This window comes from Chiloscyllium plagiosum, unplaced genomic scaffold (genome assembly GCF_037043375.1).
Source record: "Chiloscyllium plagiosum isolate Xiang-an unplaced genomic scaffold, Cpla_swu_hap1 HiC_scaffold_47, whole genome shotgun sequence".
Taxonomy (NCBI): domain Eukaryota; kingdom Metazoa; phylum Chordata; class Chondrichthyes; order Orectolobiformes; family Hemiscylliidae; genus Chiloscyllium; species Chiloscyllium plagiosum.
Window position 1 is genome coordinate 29,878,343 of NW_028270185.1, and position 14,151 is coordinate 29,892,493.

Below are 14,151 nucleotides of genomic sequence, written 5' to 3' on the forward strand. Positions count from 1 at the left end.
TTATCGATTGTTGAATTCTCATCTGTCTTGCTTGGATTGGTGTGACTCGTGTTATAAACTCAATCTGAAAGTGTTAGATATTCAGCTATGATATAAATGTTACCAGCTGGTGAAATGTTCGACGAAATTACCGATTTTCATTGACTTAATTCAATGAAATGGAAGGTAAGCATTCCAAAAATAAAAGTACATTTAACAATTGGGAACAATCCTGTGTTACTGAACTATCTCAACGTCTGGACTTCATCTCTACTCCTTACGATTAAAGAGCTCCTTTTTAAAATGCTCCTTAAAATCTTCCTTATGCACAAGTTATTGTCATCTGACCTAGTATCACCTGCTATGGATCAACATTTATCATGCCAAACTAAATAGAGTTAAAGTATGTTTATGTAGTGATAGAGTTGTACAGAATGGAAATAGCCCCTTCAGTGTGACTCATCTATGCCAATCAGATATCTAACATTAATCTTGTCCCATATGCCAGCATTTGGCACTTATCCCTCTAAAATTGTCCTGTTTATGCCCCTTTCCGGAAGCTTTTTAAATATTGTAATTGCACCAACTCCACCACTTGCTCTGACATTTAATTCCAAACTTGCACCATTCTGTGTGTGAAAAAGTTGCCCCTTTGTTCCCTTTTAAATATTTTCCCCTTCGCTTTAAACTTATGTCCTCTAGTTTAAGACTCTCCTACTCTGGGTGAAAATGTTCACTATTCACCCTGTCCATGTCCCTCATGCTCTTATAAACCTCCATACAGTCACAATTCAGCTTCCAACACTCCAGGCAAAATCAGCTCAGCCTCTCAGCCTCTTCCTATAGCTCAAACTGTCCAACTGTGGCAAATTCTTCATCCAAATTTTCTGAACACTTTCAAGTCACAACATCATTTCTATAGCAGGGAGACCAGAGTTAGAGTCATGGAGACATAGATGTAAAGCATGGAAACAGACCGTTTGTCCAACCTCTCCACGCCGTCCAGATATCCCGACCCAATCTAGTCCCACCTGCCAGCACCCAGCCCATATCTTTCCAAACCCTTCCTATTCATATACCCATCCAAATGCCTCTTAAATGTTGCAATTGTACCAGCCTCCACCACTTCCTCTGGCTGCTCATTCCATACACGTACCACCCTCTGTGTGAAAACGTTGCCCCCAGGTCTCTTTTATATCTTTCCCTCTCACCAATGGATCAACATTAACTCTATTGAATTTGGCATTATAAAGGTCCTTTTAAGTATGTTTATGAGGTGGTAGAGTTGTATAGAATGGAAATAGCCCTTTCAGTATGACTCATGCATGTCAATCAGATATCTTCTATTAACCTAGTCCCATATGCCAGCATTTGGCACTTATCTCTCTGAAATTGTCCTGTTTATGTACCTTTCTGGATGCTTTATAAATATTGTAATTGCACCTACTCCATCACTTGCTCTGGCATTTCATTCCAAACGTCATCACCCTCAGAGTGCAAAAGTTGCCCCTTTGTTCTCTTTTAAATATTTTCTCCCTCACCTTAAACTTATGTCCTCTAGTTTTAGAATCCCCTGCGCTGGACCTACACGATTTACCCAATCCATGTCCCTCATGATCTTATAAACTTTCATACGGTCACAACTCAGACACTCCAGCAAAAATTAGCCCAGCCCATTCAGCTTCTCCCTATAGCTCAAAATATCCAAACGTGGAAATTCCTTATCAATATTTTCTGAACACTTTCAAGTTACACATCTTTTCCATAGCAGGGAGACCAGAATTGAATACATTTGTTATTAACTATCAAGCAGCTTATCAATAACCTGCTCAGTGACATTCTGTTTGGGTGCTGCTGGAGCCATTGAGCTCCTGAACTCATTACAGCCTTGGTTCAAACATGGACAAAATAACTCAATTCCAGAGGAACATCAAGGCTGCATTCGACCGAGTGTAACATCAAGGATCCCGAGCAAAACTGGAATCAATGGGTATCAGGGGGCAATCCCCCCGGTAGTCAGAGTCATATCTGAGCTGAAAATGTGTTGCTGGAAAAGCGCAGCAGGTCAGGCAGCATCCAGCGAACAGGAGAATCGACGTTTCGGGCTTATGCCCGAAACGTCGATTCTCCTGTTCCCTGGATGCTGCCTGACCTGCTGCGCTTTTCCAGCAACACATTTTCAGCTCTGATCTCCAGCATCTGCAGACCTCACTTTCTCCTCCGAGTCATACCTGACGCATGGGAAAATGGTAATGTTAGTTGGAGGTCAGTCAACTCAGCTCCAGGCTATCCCTGCAGGAATTCCGAGACCCAAACACCTTCAGCTGCTTCATCAATGACCTTCCCTCCATCATAAGGTGAGGAATAGGTATGTTTACCAATGATTGTGCAATGTTCAACACTATTTACGATTCCTCAGACAGAGACATTCCACATCATATAAAAAGCGTACCTTGTGAATCTGCAGTCACCATTTTTGCAGCAGGTGCAGTGACAGCAAAGACCAGGGGCTGCTGGGCATTAAATAAATTCTGTAAAAACTTACCTCATGAACAGGTAGAGTTCATGCTGAACAGGAGGAAAATGGGATGGCTCAATAAGTGAGATTATACATTTGGGTGGTTGCTTAACTAGAAACATAGAGTCATAGTCAGATGGACAGCATGGAAACAGACCCTTCGGTCCAACTCATCCATGCAGACCAGATATCCCAATCCAATCTCGTCCCACCTACCAGCACCCGGCCCATGTCCCTCCAAAACCTTCCTATTCATATACCCATCCAAATGCCTCTTAAATGTTGCAATTGTACCAGCCTCCACCACTTCCTCTGACAGCTCATTCCATACACGTACCATCACCTGCGCAAAAACGTTGTCCCTTAGGGCTCTCTTATATCTTTTCCCCTCTCACCCTAAAACTATGCCCTCTAGGTCTGGACTCCCCGACCCCAGGGAAAAGACTTTGCCTATTTATTCTATCCGTGCCCCTCATAATTTTGTAAACCTCTATAAGGTCACCACTTAGCCTCCGACGCTCCAGCGAAAACATCTCCAGCCTGTTCAGCCTCTCCCTATAGCTCAAATCCTCCAACCCTGGCACCATCCTTGTAAATCTTTTCTGAACTCTTTCAAGTGTCACAACATCTTTCCAATAGGAAGGAGACCAGAATTGCATGCAATATTCCAACAGTGGCCTAACTAATGTCCTATATAGCCGCAACATGACCTCCCAACTCCAGTATTTGTCTCCCATCCTCCTCCTCCTCAAAACAGAAAAAGTATTGTGCACCGATTTGGTAAGGTTATTAGTTTTATTTTTCAATAGTCTCTTTGGGAATTTAGAATGATGGGAATGGAGTTCAGGGCAGCTGAATGCTCCCCCTCCAGAATGTGAGAGATAAGGATCACCATGAGTATCCCTGCTGACTGCATCTACAGGAAGTGCACCCAACTCCAGCTTTTCGGAAACCGCGTTAGATTAGATGACATAGTGTGGAAACAGGCCCTTCAGCCCAATAAGTCCACACCGACCCACCAAAGCGCACCCACCCAGACCCATTCCCCTACACCTAACACTACGGGCAATTTAACATGGCCAATTCACCTAACCTGCACATTTTTGGACTGTGGGAGGAAACCGGAGCACCCGGAGGAAACCCACGCAGACATAGGGAGGATGTGCAAACTCCACAGTCAGTCACCTGAGGCAGGAATTGAACCCGGGTCTCTGGCGCTGTGAGGCAGCAGTGCTAACCACTGTGCCACCGTGCCACCCACAGAACCTGACCATGATATTTGCATGATAACATGGCTTTTACCGATTTAATATTTGGAATCATTTTACTATGTGTGAAGTATCTCAGATTAGATTACTAACAGTGTGGAAACAGACCCTTCGGCCCAACAAGTCCACACCAACTCACAACCCATCCATACCACTACATTTACCCCTTCACCTAACACTACGGCCAATTCACCTGACCTGCACATCATTGGACTGTGGGAGTAAACCACTGTGCCACCGTGCCGCCCAGTTAAGGAACTGAAGCTTGAGCTAGATGAAATTCAGATCATTTGGGCGGCTGAGGGGGTTATTGAGAGGAGTTACAGGGGAGGTAGTCACATCTCAGATACAGGAAAAAGGTAGATGGGTTACAGTCAGGGGATGGAAAGGGAACAGGTAGACAGTGAAGTGACCCCCTGTGGTTATTGAAGGAACCGTTTTGGATACTGTTGAGGGGGAATGAATTAGCACATGTAAGCCATGGGGCACAGGTCTCTGGCACAGAGTCTGTCCCTGTTGCTCAGAAATGAAGGGGGAAGAGGAGCAGAACATCAATCATTGGGGACTCGATCGTTAGGGGGAATAGTGAGGATGTTCTGTGGGAACGAGAGAGACTCATGTTTGATGTGTTGCCTCCCAGGTGCCAGAGTTCGTGATGTACAGTATCATGGTTTTGGGATCCTAAACAGGGGGGTGGATGTGGAGCAGCTCCAAGTCGTGGCACATGTAGGCACCAACAATAGTAGTGAGAAACAGAATGGGGATGTAAGGGAGAAATTCAAGAAGCTAGTGTGGAAGCTGAGAGCTAAAACAAACAGTTGTTATCTCTGGTTTGTTACTCGTGCTGAAAATGTGTTGCTGGAAAAGCGCAGCAGGTCAGGCAGCATCCAAGGAGCAGGAGAATTGACATTTCGGGCATGAGCCTCATTCAGGAATGAGGAAAGTGTGCCAAGCAGGCTAAGATAAAAGGTAGAGAGGAGGGACTTGGGGGAGGGGCTTTGGAAATGCAATAGGTGGAAGGAGGTTAAGGTGAGGGTGATAAGGTGAGGGTGGTAGGCCGGAGTGGGGATGGGGGCGGAGAGGTCAGGAAGAAGATTGCAAGTTAGGAAGGTGGTGCTGAGTTCGAGGGTTGGGACGGAGACAAGGTGGGGGAGGGGAAATGAGGAAACTGGAGAAATCTGAGTTCATCCCTTGTGGTTGGAGGGTTCCTGGGTGGAAGATGAGGCGCTCTTCCTCCAGCTGTTGTGTTGCAATGGTCTGGCGATGGAGGAGTCCAAGAACCTGCATGTCCTTGGTGGAGTGGGAGGGGGAGTTGAAGTGTTGAGCCACAGGGTGGTTGGGTTAGTTGGTCCGGGTGTCCCAGAGGTGTTCTCTTAAACGTTCCGCAAGTAGGCGGCCTGTCTCCCCAATATAGAGGAGGCCACATTGGGTGCAGCGGATGCAGCAAATGATGTGTGTGGAGATGCAGGTGAATTTGTGGCGGATATGGAAGGATCCCTTGGGGCCTTGGAGGGAAGTAAGGGGGGAGGTGTGGGCGCAGGTTTTGCATTTCTTGCAGTTGCAGGGGAAGGTCCCAGGAGTGGAGGTTGGGTTGGTGGGGGGTGTGGATCTGACGAGGGAGTCACGGAGGGAGTGGTCTTTTCGAAACGCTGATAGGGGAGGGGAGGGAAATATATCCCTGGTGGTGGGGTCTGTTTTGAGGTGGCGGAAATGATGACGGATGATATGATGTATATGGAGGTTGGTGGGGTGGTAGGTGAGGACCAGTGGGGTTCTGTCCTGGTGGCGATTGGAGGGGCTGGGCTCAAGGGCGGAGAAGATGCAGTGGAGAGCATCGTCGATCACATCTGGGGGGAAAATTGCGGTCTTTGAAGAAGGAGGCCATCTGGGTTGTTCGGTATTCGAACTGGTCCTCCTGGGAGCAGATGCAGCGGAGATGAAGGAATTGGGAATATGGGATGGTCTGAACGTAGTCCAGAGTCCGTGCAGGGTCAGTCGGTTCCGTAGGCAGGTGCTGAGGAAGGAGATGTGGCTGTTTGAGAACGTGGCTGAAGAGCTTCTGGGCAGAGGAGATGACCTGGGGGTCTGAACGTAGTCCGGAGTCCGTGCGGGGTCAGTAAACCGTTGTTACTCATGCCACATGTTTGCAAGGTGAGGAATAGGGAGAGAGAGAGAGAGGAGTTGAACACATGGCGACAGAGATGGTGCAGGAGGGAGGGATTCAAATACCTGAATAATTGGGGCTCATTCTGGGGTAGGTGGGACCTCTACAAACAGAATGGTCTACACCTGAAACAGGACAGTAACAATATCCGAGGGTTTTTTTGTTAATGCTCTTTGGCAGGATTTAAACTAATTCATCAGGGGAATGGGAACTAGAATTGTAGCTCCAGTGTCCAGGAGGTTGAGAGTAGTTAGGTCATAAGGTTTCAGGAGTGTAGGAAGGTGCTTTGAAAGTGTGTCTACTTCAACACCAGGATCATCCAGAAAGAAGTGGGTGAACTTGCAGCATGGATTGGTACCTGGGACTTTGATTTTGTGGCTAATTTGGAGACATGGATGGAGTAGGGACAGAAATGGTTGTTGCAGATTTTGGGGTTTAGATATTTCAGTAAGAACAGGGAAGGTTATAAATGAGAGGGAGGCATGGCATTTTTAGTCAAGGGCAGTATTACAGTGGTAGAAAGGATGTTTGATGAGGACTCATCTACTAAGGTAGTATGGACTGAGGTTAGTTACAGGGAAGAAGAGGTCATCCTGTTGGGTATTTTCTGTATGCCTCCAAATATTTACAGAGATGTAGAGGAAAGGATTGCAAAGATGATTCTGGATAGGAGTGAAAGTCACAGGGTATTTGTTAAGGGGTCTTTAACATTCCGAATATTGCTTCAAAATGCTGTAGTTTGAGAAACTTCGATGGATCAGTTTTGTGCAATGTGTGCAGGAGGGTTTCCTGACACAGTATGTAAACAGGCCACAAAGAGGCGATGCCACATTGGATTTGGTACTGGGTAATGAACCAAGCCAGGTGTTAGTTTTGGAGGGAGGTGAGCACTTTGGTGATAGTGACCGCAATTTGGTTATGTTTACATTAGCGATAGATAGGGACAGGTATACACCACAGGGACAAAGGTTTTTATGATGCGATTAGGCAACAGTTTGAATCCATAGGATGGGAAAGGAAATTGAGGGGATGAGCACAATTGAAAGTCGAGCTTGTTCAAGGGAGAGCTACTGCATGTCCTTGATAAGTATGTACCTGTCAGGTAGGGAGGAGGTTGTCAAGCGAGGCAACTGTGGTTTACTAAAGAAGTTGAATCTTTTTTCAAGGGAAGGAGGAGGCTTATGAAAAGAAGAGACGTGAAAGCTCAGTTAGGGTGATTGAGAGGTAAAAGTTAGCCAGGAAGAACCTAAAGTGAGAGCTCAGAAGAGCGAGGTGGGGACATGAGAAGTCTTTGGGAGGTAGGATCAAGGAAACCCCTAAAGCTTTTGAGAGGTATGTCAGGAATAAAAGAATGACCAGAGTAAGACTAAGGCCTGTCAAGGACAACACTGGGAAGTTGAGTGTGGGGTCCGAAGAGACAGGAGAGGCACTAAATTAATAATTTTCATCAGTATTCACAAAGGAAAAAGACAATGTTGTCAAGGAGAATACTGAGATACAGGCTCTTAGACTAGATTGGATTGAAGTTCAGAAGGTGGTGTTAGGAATTCTGGAAATTGTGAAAATAGGTAAGTCCCCTGGGCCAGATGGGATTCTCTGGGAAGCTATGCAGAAGTTTCAGAGCCTTTGGCTTTGATCTTTTTGTCACCATTCTCTACAGGAATAGTTCCAGAAGACTGGATGATAGCAAATGTTATCCCCTTGTTCAATAAGGGGAGTAGAGTCAACCCTGAAAGTTATAGACCAATGAGCCTTACTTTGGTTGTGGGTAAGGATTATAAGAGATAACATATATAATCATCTAGAAAGGAATAATTTGATTGAAGATCACCAACACAGTTTTGTGAAGGGTAGATTGTGTCTCATGTAAGCTAACCTAGCTTTCCAGATGACGGATGTCGAACACTTTGTCTATATTGGCATTCAGCAATGTAAACTTCTATTCCTTTATAAATCTTCTTTGTGACTTCTTCAAAAAACTCAGTTAAGTTATTGAGACATGACTTCCTATGCACTAAACCATATTGACTATCCCTAATCAATCCTTGTCTTTCCAAATATGTATAAATCCTGTCTGGCAGAATCCCCTCTGACAACTTATCTACCACAGATATCAGGCTCACTGGTCAATAGTCCCCTACATTTTCGTTACCATCTTCCTTAAATAATTGCACAACATTAGCCACCCTCTAGTCTTCCGGTACCTGACCCGTGGTTATTGATGATATAAATATCTCAGTAAGAGACCCAGCAATTCCCTAACTTCCTGCAAAGTTCTGCGATATACCTGATCAGGCCCTGCGGATTTATCCATCCTTATACATTTTAAGATGCCCAGCACCTCCTCTCTGGAATATGGAAACTTTTTTCAAGATATCACTACACATTTCTCCAAGCTCTCTAGCTTTTAAATCCTTCTCCACAGTTTGAGAATGATGTTGTGTTAAAGTGTGCAGTGATGGTGGTATCCTAGTGAGTGTAGCTGCCTTCTAAGCAGGTGGCCTGGGTTGGATTCCTGACAATTGCCTATTGAGATTTTTACATTGACCAAACGGAAAACTTAAAGCGAAAACTAATTTGATCAGTTTGAAAATACATGTCACTTTCATTCCATATGTCTATCCAATGACTATTTAAATGCCCTTAAAGCTGGTGAGTCTAATACTGTTGCAGGCTGGGTGTTACATGCCCCTACTACTCTGAGTAAAGAAACTACCTCTAACATCTGTCCTATATCTAGCAGCCCTCAATTGAAAGCTATGTCCCCTCGTGCTAGCCATCAACATCAAAGGAAAAAGGCTGTCACAGTCCACCTGATCTAACCCTCTCATTATCTTATATGTCTCAATTAAGTCACCTCTCAACATTCTTCTCTCTAATGAAAACAGCCTCAAGTCGTTCAGCCTTTCAAGGAACAAAGAAAATTTACAGCCCAGGAACAGGTCCTTCAGCCCTCCAAGCCTGAGAAGATCCAAATGTAGTGTCTAAACCTGTCGGTCACTTCCTAAGTATCTATATCCCTCTGCTCCCCACCTACTCGTGCATCTGTCCAGTCACATCTTAACTGAATCTACTGTGCCTGCCTCTACCACCTCTGCTGGCACCACATTCCAAACACCCACCACCCTCTGTGTGAAGTTATCCCCTTAGACTTTCCACCTCTCACTTTGAAAGCATGACCTCTTGTTATTGAATTCTTCACCCTGGGAAAAAACTTCTCTATCCACCCTGTCCATACCCTTCATGATTTTGTAAACCTCAAATCAGGTTCCCCCCTCAATCTCCTTTTTTCTAGTGAAACGAAACCTAACCGACTGAACCTCTCTTCATAGCTAGCACCTTCCATGCTAGCAACATCCTTGTAAACGTTCTCTGCACCCTCTCCAAAGCGTCCACATCCTTTAGTAATGTGGCGCCCAGAACTCTACACAGTATTCTAAATGCAGCCGAACCAATGTCTTGTACAAAGACCTTTCCTCAAGACCTTCCTTCCATACCAGGCAACATCCTAGTAAATGTCTTCTGAACCCCTTCCAATGCTTACACATCCTTCTTACAATATGGTGACCAGAATTGTACACAATATTCTAAGTGTGGCCGCACCAGAGTTTTGTATAAATGCAGCATGACCTCCTAGCTTTGAAACTCAATCCCTCTATCGATAACAGCTAGCATACTGTATGCCTTCTTAACAACCCTATCAATGTCGGTGGCAACTTTCAAGGATCTGTGTACATGGACAATGAGATCTCTCTGCTTATCTATACTACCAAAATTCTTACCATTCACCCAGAACTCCGCATTCCTGTTGCTCTTTCCAAAGTGAATCATCTCACACTTTTCCATATTAAACTCCATTTGCCATCTCTCAACCCAGCTCTGCGGCTTATCTATGTCTCTCTGTAACCTGCAACATCTTTCATCACTATCTACAACACCACCGACGTTAGAGTCATTCACAAATTTGCTAATCCATCCTTCTACACCCTCATCCAGGTCATTTATAAAAAAAGACAAACAGCAGTGGCCCTAAAACAGATCCTTGCTAATTTGGCTGTGAAATATATACCTGAGTTTTAGTTGCTGTTTTGACAACAATTCAAACTTAACCAATCAGTTTCAATTATGCCCCAGAATGCAAAAACCCAATCGACTTTGTTCCAATGTTGGCAAAACAATAAATTCAATGAGGCGATCTGATATTTGGCATACAAAAATGCGGATATTTTGAAAATTGCAGAAAGAGCAACTGCCATCGAGAGAGACCCAAGAAATTTGGTAACACTCACTATCAAACATGTATGTTTCAATTGAAACATACTCGCAGTAAAAAGAAAGACGACGACTATTGGAGATCATCAGCTGAAAGAAGACAGGCACCGAAGATGACAGCCGCTGTGTGGTTTTGAAATTAAGTTGATGTAATTTTAATATGTGTCTTATTAGAACAGCACATTGTTGTAGAGTTGAAGGCAGATAATAAGCATTTTGGGGGGGGGGGTGTGCTTAGAGTTGGGTGTAGTTGTTGTTGAATGTTCACTTTTAGAGTTAAAAAATAAATTGATCTTATTTTCTTGAAATAGTGGAATTTGGGAATTCTCTATCACTCATACCTTAACAGAGGTGAGCTTTGCTGGGTATTGGGTTTAATTAACAAAAGTTTTCACCACCATGTTGAAACAAGCGTCATACAATGGAAACACACCCTTCAGTCCAATGAGTCTATGCCAACCATAACCTCAAACTAAACAATCCCACCTGCCTGCACTTGACCCATATCCCTCCAAATATTATTCATGTACTTGGTTAAATGTCTTCTAAATATTCTAACTATACGTGCATCCACTACTTCCTCCGGAAGTTCAATCCACACACAAACCACCTGATCTGTAAAAACATTGGCCTTCATGCCTTTTTGAAATCTTTCTTCTTTCACCTTAAAAATATGCCCCCTATCCTTGAAATTCCCCCATTCTTGGGAAAGGACACCTGCCATTCTCCTTATCTATACTCCTCATGATTTTTTATGAACTTTAGTAAGGTCACACAGAAACCTCCTATGCTCTAGGGAAAACGTTTTGGTCTATCTAGCCTCTCCTTATAACTCAGACCTTCCATTTCCAATGACATCCTAGTAAATTTCTTTTGAGCCCTCTCCAGCTTGATATTATTCTTCCTATAACTGGGAGACCAGAACTGGACACAATAACTGGACACAGACCACACAGAAGAGCCCCACCAATGTCCTGCACAATCTCAACATGGCATCCCAACTCCTACACTCCAAGCAATGAAGGCAAGGGTGTGAACGCCTATTTAACCAACCTATCTCTGTGCTGAAATGCAATAACTTTATGAAATCTAGAAGTAACTCTACAAATAAAACTGAATCTCAGGAGCAGCTGCAATATCTGCATTACTCTCAGTCCACCATTTTCAGTATTAACACACACTCCAATTAGATAAACTATTCCGCAGAACATCCAAGTTTACTTACATTTATGGTGGCACCGTAGAGTGGAGGCCATGAATGAGCGGTGAGGGTTCCCCGCTGCCAACTCACTCCCCTCCCACCAACCAATTCTCCCAAAGGGAGCTGACTTTGCAGAGGTCACCGTGCAGCCCAATGGCTGGAGCAGCTGCCCACATACACAGCCCGCACATCTCTAGCCTCTAGTAACTGACCGCCATCCAGTCCAATACACCACCAATCCACCCTCTACTAACACTCCCTATCCCTCCATCCACACTCCTCCTCCCATGCCTTCCTCGCTAGCTCCTTTCCCCCTTCTTACCCTCACACCACTCCTTCACTCACAGTCATCTGAAATTGCCTGGTGTTGCTTTGCAGGAAAAAGTCCTAAATCACTTGTGGGAGTAGGGTCCAGCTCGACAAGATCCTCACCATTAGGATGCCCATTCTGGCAGGGACATAGAATTCATGTGTTCATATCTGAGATGATTTTGTAATGGTTCCCGCTTTTCAGATTATTTGGCTCTCTCCCTCTCTCTTTCACACACTCTCTTCCACGCTCTCTCTCTCTGAATAGTGCCAACATTACATGTCCACAAATAAAGATCAAGTCCTCACATCCCAATCCCTGAAAACTCTGGTTTAAGTTCAGCCAAAGTATTCAAACACCACAGGAACTTATCCAAAAGAATAACACAGCATCTCTCCAATTTTGATATAAGGAAGTATCCTTCAGATCACACCATAGCAGAAAGGACGTTCAATGGAAAACGTTGACACCTTGAGCCTCTCAACATGGATTTTTCAACAAACAAGCATTGGACATGTGACTTTCTCAGAAAGCTTTAAATGTTCAACTTAAGATTTTTCAAGTGGCAGAAGCTCCTAGACAGAGCAATCATTTTTGTAATGAGCTCCAATCGATAGACAGAGCAGTCGGGAACATATTCTTTCAGAGGCATCTCCATCACTTGCATGATATATTCCAGTGAAGTCCAGAGAGTACATTATACCAGTATACATGTTCAAGGTGACTATTACAGATTCTTCGGTTTTTATGTTCAGATTTATGGGGAGGTGACAGAAAACAGTTCATGATCAGACTAGGATCCGTCTTTTTTTTAAATGGCAAAGAGATTTTGAACAATTGTAGGCCTACTTGTGCCTATGAATCTGATATTGCTAATGTTCCTTACGTAAAAATGAGGTGACCAAATTTAAAGGGCATTGGCTAAGAAACAAGCCTTCCAAGTGAACTGTGTAAAATATGAAGACAGTTTTTAAAAGAATAAAACTCTGAAATTATTGAATCAAACTACAAAAACATTTATCGTCATCCAAACATGTCCTCAAACTTCAGGTCTCATGTTAACTCTATTCTCATCATCAGTTGAGTAATGTTACTCTTTTCTGTGCCTCATTATAGATACATGAATTATTTGTCATTTACTGTATCTTTAATATATAATCTGCATGTGTAAAATTATTGCCGCATGTTTTAATAACTGCAACCAGTACAATCTCCTTGTGCAATAAATCTCTCTGTTTGTAGTTCATTACAACCAGTTGAAAATAAGAAGCTCGCTGGTATATTTAGAATTACAATGTGACTGGTCTCGTTTACAAGGCATATTGAGTTCTGTTAATGCATTTTACATTTAAACAGTTTGACACGTATCTAGTGAAAATTTGATTTGTGGAGTCAGCTTTATTTTGCTGGAATAAACAGTCATTGTTGGAAAAGTGTTTATGTTATAAGATCTAATAACAGATTCTGACTAGTGTAAGTAACATGCCCAGATGCTGTGCTGTTTTTAATTCAAATGGCTGTGCCTGTTTGTAGTTTGCCAAGTCTGCCAGGCACTGAACAAAGAACATAGAGTATAGCACAGGAACAGGCACTTCCGCACACCATATCTATACTATCTATGATGCTATTTAATGTTAATCTAAAGTAATCTATTCACTGCTTGTTCATGTGTCTGCTCAAATGTTGCTATCATATCTGCTTCCAGTACTTCCCCGTTAGCATGTTCCAGGGACCTACTACCTCTACATAAAAAGCTAACCTCACATCCCCTTTAAACGTTCCCCTCTCACCTTGATCTGATGTCTCCTAGTCTTTTACACTTCCATCCTTGGAAAAAGACTCCAAATATCCACCATTTCATCATTTCATTTACTTCTATCACATCATCCCTCAGCCACCAACATTGCAATGAAAACAACCCAAGTTTGACCACCAGTGCCTTTCAACTAATAGACTCCAGTCTCAGCGATATCCTGGTATATCTCTTTTGCACCCACTCCAAAAACACCGCATCTTGCTTGTAGTTTGATGACCATAATAACACACAGTACTAGAAATGTGTCCTAACTAAAGTTTTAAACAACTATAACATGACTTGCTAACTTTTATACTGCAAATAGTGAAAGCAAGAATGCTGTATGCCTTTTTCCCCCATCTTATTTACTTCTGTTGCCACTTCATAGAGAACTACAGACCTGCACCCCAAGATACCCCTGTATGTCAATGTTCCTAAGGGTCCTGCAATTTATTGTATACTTTCATTTTGCATTTGACCTCCTAAAATGCATCACTTCATACTTGTCCAGATTAAACTCCATCTGCTGTTGCTCCACCCAACATTCCAGGTGAATTATATACTGCTGTCTACTCTGACAACCCACCTCACTATTCACTCACAGAAAGTGAGGACTGCAGATGCTGGAAAGTCAGAATTGATAA

At 43.4% G+C, this 14,151-nt stretch overlaps 1 long non-coding RNA gene across 1 annotated transcript in view; it reads right to left on the minus strand.

Annotated features, from left to right (window-relative positions):
- The window catches only part of LOC148136045 (uncharacterized), a 421,214-nt gene that overhangs the window by 88,206 nt on the left and 318,857 nt on the right, over positions 1–14,151 (minus strand). The window lies entirely within an intron of this gene.